Source organism: Epinephelus moara, chromosome 10 (genome assembly GCF_006386435.1).
Source record: "Epinephelus moara isolate mb chromosome 10, YSFRI_EMoa_1.0, whole genome shotgun sequence".
Lineage (NCBI taxonomy): Eukaryota > Metazoa > Chordata > Actinopteri > Perciformes > Serranidae > Epinephelus > Epinephelus moara.
In genome coordinates this window covers 14,266,894-14,272,306 of record NC_065515.1, presented here as the reverse complement: position 1 = coordinate 14,272,306, position 5,413 = coordinate 14,266,894, and positions in this window count along the sequence as shown.

The window sequence follows — 5,413 nt, the reverse complement described above, 5'->3', positions numbered from 1 at the left end:
AGCTCTCAACCACATGAGTGATTAAAGTCTATTGTCTCTCCCTCTTTCTCCTTCTCTCTCACCCCCTACGTTCATCCCAGCCAGAAGGGGAGGAGTTATAACTAAGTGGCCCAGCCCCCCCTACTTAAAAAACTACCCACTGACTGAAGACAGTTTGACTGTGGAAGAATGTGGAGAGAAGGAAAGAAAGGCAGGAAAGCTGAGATAGAGAGGAGGATGTTTTGGAAGAGGTTCGAAGAAATACTAACAATAGAGGATATTTTCCATGAAGGACTGACTTCTAGCCTCGTTCATGTCCTGCTAATTCCCAAACTGCGCTCATTGAAGCTTCAAACACATTTCAACTCTCATTCTGATTGTTCTGAGTCATTTCCATTGTTGGATCCTGCCGTCATGTGTCCCTGAAGACATTTAAATCACTCCGAATTGCCACCAGGACTGGTTCAGGCAGTCCCGTGTTTGTAAAACGTGACACACAGACTTTTATTTCGCATTAAACTTAACAAGCTCAGGTGTTTAGAGATGCAGGTGATGGCTTCATAAAGTTACTGATTCAGCTCCCGGTGCGGCTCGGTGACATTTGTGACAGCAGGGCAAAGGTCAAACCATAATAAATGTGTAACAATTATGGAGAGCATGCATGCGTGTGCGTGTGATCGAGTTCAGGGCAGGAATAAGAGCCAGTCATGTGTAAAACACCACAGTTGCTGAGGAGAGGATTATCTGGGACCAGGCAGTGCTCCGACACACACACACACACACACACAAACACACACGCTTTTACACATATTCAGCAGTTAATATTTTACAAAGTGTGAAGAAAGTTGCTCTCTACAGTTGGGAGCTGCATTGTGCATCCTGTTTTCTCAGGTAAATAAACAGCCACTGGAAAAACACTTATGTCAGGGGGACATCCGGTCAAGTTGCTTCATAGCAGACAGCCGTGGATCAACACACACTGTACTGTACTTAAGTTCATTTCTGATGTACTTTACATGAGTATTTCCACTTGCTACTACATACTACTACTCCACTACCTTGAGGGAAATATTGTACTTCAAATACATTGATTGACAAGTGTAGTGACTTTACAGATTCAGATTTTACACAAATAAACACGATAAGGTTATACAATATGACGTGTTGTTAAAGATTGAACCAGTAACTCTGAATCATTTTTGGCTTTTTGCTCATTAGGTAGCCTAATCTGGATGTTTTACTTTCCAGGAGGGAACAGTATTGCATCCACCAATCATGGAGTGAATATAGACTATGACTTGAAATGTTATGTGTAATGTAATCCATGGTGCTGAGGTGTGAGGTGGTCAGGAGACCAGCAGAGGAAAAGCACAGGGAGCGGGAGGGGGTGTATTCCTGGATAAGGTCAGGGAGATAGGTGGGGGGTAGGTTGTGGAGGGCTTTGAAGGTGAGCCGAAGGTTTTTGTAATCATAGTTGATTGTGATGTTCTTTTATGCCTTTATTAGACAGGACAGACCAAGCATAAAAGGGGGAGAAAGGGGGGATGACATGCGTCAGGGGGCTGGGGGCTGGAATCAAACCTGTGGTTGCTGCAGCAAGGATGGTGCCTTTATACATGGTGTGCCTGGGCCACTGGGGACCCCTCATCTGATGCTTTAAACTTTGCTATTTCTCTATTAGAAATCTACATAGCTGTTATGTATTATGTATGAATATAGTGAACCAAAGCTTGCATGTTAAACTGAAATCTGAGGCTGTTGTCATTTGTTTTGAAGTAATGTGATTGGCTGTAGCTCCTGTCACTCTTTTTGTTCAAAGGTTTAGCAGTGTTGAAGGCCTCTTGCTTGGTTTTGGTGTAGCATAATTACCTAACCAGCTCCAGGTGTGTGACAAGGCCTATATAACAGGTCAGTGTGCCTGTGTCTGACTGTGATCTTTGATCTTGAAGACAGCTTGAGGGCTGAATGAAAGAGAAATGCATGTGCAGCCAGGGTGTGCGACACTAGTTTCTTATGCCAGTAATCAGCACTTTAGTACAATCCTTAGTGTGCTATACTTTGTTATATATTATATAGTTCAGGCCCCTTTTCACTCTTCACATGTCTAGTAACAGCTGAGACAGTCCACCCTCTCAACTTCTCACATAGCTTTATTTAAATAACTGTCGAGGCGATCCAAATATCACAAAAAAATAAAAGATTTTACAAAAAAAAATACAAAAAATGAATACAATGAACTTTGATTTTTCTTCTCTCCTACTCCATTATTCGTCTCACTCTGATTCATCTAAAACCAGCTCCATCTCAACCAGCTGCATCAGTAAAATGCTATTTACACACAGTTGCATCAGTATTAACAATCTGATAATGTCACACATAATCAGAGTCAATTTTCTGCAAAAACTTATCTGAAATACTTGTTTCTGATATTACCTCTGTTCTTCTGATCAAGAAGAATTTTAAATGCAAGGCTTTCACTTGTGACAATTTTTTTGGTTCTCTTAATTAAAGGTCCAGTGTGTGGAATTCGGGGGGATATTGGCAGAAATGGAATATAACACGATGAGCATGTTTTCTTTGTTTGAAATCATCTCAAAATAAGTTTTGTTTGCTTATAATGAGCATTTATATCTACATAGAAAGCAGGTCCTGGTCTATAGTGTCCATTATGTTTCTACAGTAGCCCAGAATAGCATTGGAAAAACACAGATTTTAAATTTGAATCTGCTTCATTCCGTGTTTTTATGGGTTTAAATCATTGTGATTGTTTGTTTTGGAAAGGAAGAGACCTCTGTGAATAATTCGGCTCCCAGTAAAAACCTCCTGAACATCTGGATCTTAAGTTATCAGAGAAAAAGATGGGCAAATATGGCAAGTGCTAGGCTAGTGGCCCATCTCAGACATGCCAAATAGTGTTGAAGAAACACTGATCTGTAATGTGAAACTGCTTTATTCAGTGTTTTTACTGGTTTTAATCACCTGCTGTTTTTGCTTAGGAGAGGAGGAGACCTCAGCAGATAATTCAGCTCCTGGTAAAAACCTCCTGAGCATTAAACACTTAAAGAATTCTAACCAGGAGAAGTTTCAGCAATTTGGTCACAATTTGCAGTCCTCACTGTTAGACACCACTAAATCCCCCTAAATCTTACACACCGGACCTTTAAGTAAAAGCTGTGTCACCACTAGTCCAACATGTCTTCCACTGCTGGCAAACACACCAGCAGACTCTTCATTGAATCACCGACAGCTCGGTAACAAAGAGAAAACACTGCTGTAGCATCAAGAAGCTTCTGCTGAGACGTGAGCTATGTTGTGGCTGTGATTCAGATCTCCACTCTGACTCAACGTGACAAAATTCCTTTGGAGCCTTACCACACAAAAATGCAATGAGACTCCACCTAAAGTGTTTATATATAGCAGTGACTCATGGTTGGATGTCATGGATAAAAAAAACATCAAACATTAAAATGCCTCTGTAATCAGAGCAGATAAATCAAGTGTCTGAAGAAGGGAACAAGTCAGTTGACCGTGACTCTTGGTGACTGTGAGCCTGAGTGACTGCCGGGAATGAATGGGAGCATGATACTCAGGAAGAGTGAGTAAACACGTTGCCTTGTCTTTTTGCTGTCTGCATGGACTTCCAGTGAACTAGCCTTCCCTCTCTGCCTTCCTCTCCCCCCTCCTTCCTCCATTTCCTCTCTCTGTTGTTAAGAGATCCTTCTCTAAAAGACCACTGCTCACTTCACTTCGCTGCTCTTTAGCCCAGTTTGGTGGTCTTCACGGACTGGTGCCTGACATGTTGCCAAAGCTGTTTTAATATGCCAAATATAAGAAACTGAACATAGGAAAAAGAGAGAACATGAATCTATTCCTTTCTATAACTTTCAGTGTAACTCATCTTCATTGTTCCGTAAAATTAGAGTTCAAGAAAATCACTTTTCTTGCTTTTCTCCTCTGCCTCGGTCTGAGTGTGCTGACACAGTCGCAGTGTGGCCAGCACCAGTTTACACAGCTGGGGAGCCAAAGCTCTCTAAACTCTGACAACACACACACACACACACACACACACACACACACACACACACGCACGCTCAAGATCCTCTCAGTCTGGGTCAGTACAAACAAAATCTCTTGCTCTCATTTCTCCCTCACACAAGCGGTGGCACACAAAAAGAGACATCTCTATTGAACACAGTGGTAAAAACCGTAGAATCGTATGCTGAGATTAAACATAAGATTTAAAAAAAACAGTGGTGGAAGAAGTATTCAGATCCTTTCAAAGTAATCCAGCAATACCACAGTGAAAAGTAAAGGTACAAATGTATTATCAGCCTCGATTAGTGTTGTAATGTTACATACAATATTATTAGATGTTTTCACTGAGGCATTATTGTGTAAGCACCATTTTAAAGTTGTAGCTGGTTTAGATAGACTACTACTTCACATAGCCTACTGTTGGCTCATTTGATTTATAAAAATGCATCATGTTTTAGAGGCTGATCAAATGTTTTGTATGAATGTCTTAATCCCAATTCAGCTCAAAGATTCACAACGAGACGAGTTCAAACAAGCAGCTACTTGCAATGCGCTGTCCTGCAACGTTCTTAAAACCGGTCAGTTCACACCAATGCAACGACATGAGACAATGTATCATCTCTATGCAGCAACTCTCTGTACTTCTGTTCTGATTTACAGCTTCAGCATCACATGGGCTGTATTCATAATAAATACACCACAATCATATAAATACCAGCACCAATTATTCAGTCAGTGAGAATGTGTTTGTGTGAGGGGGGCATAAGCACATACAGCAAGCAGCAACAGCGACCCACTATCTGACACCAGCACACCATGAGGACAGAAACAGAGGGCTCAGCGGGGATGGCGCACGTGCCGCAGCAAGCGAACACACCGTCTGCAGTCATTTTGACTTGACCAGCTGACTTCACTATAAGCCGTGTGCCATAGAAACAGGTGACGTGTTTTATGTTCTAAAACCAGTCGCCGGCGATTTGACCAGCTGAGTTGCAGCTGGCTTGAGTCGAGTTCAGACCAGCCAGTTCACACCGCTGCAACATTCCAAAACAGTCTCCTATTGTCACAAATCTTTGGTCTAAACTGGGCTTTAAAGAATACTTAACTCCTCAAATGACCATTTGTACATCAGTTACTAACCCTGTGTGACGCTGAATTTGTGAAGGACACTTTGTTTTTCCTCCACATGCCTCCACAGTGAAAGAATAATCCAAAAACTGGGAAAATTCCTGATGATTTTAAGTGTGGGGGATCACCTTTAACAACAGCATAACTATATCAAAACATCCATTTCTCTCTACATTAATGGGTGCACCTGTGCTGTTAATGCAGAAGTGTAAAAAGTAAGGACTGAGCAAAGGACTGGACAAATGAGGCTTGGATTATACTGCGCACGTAA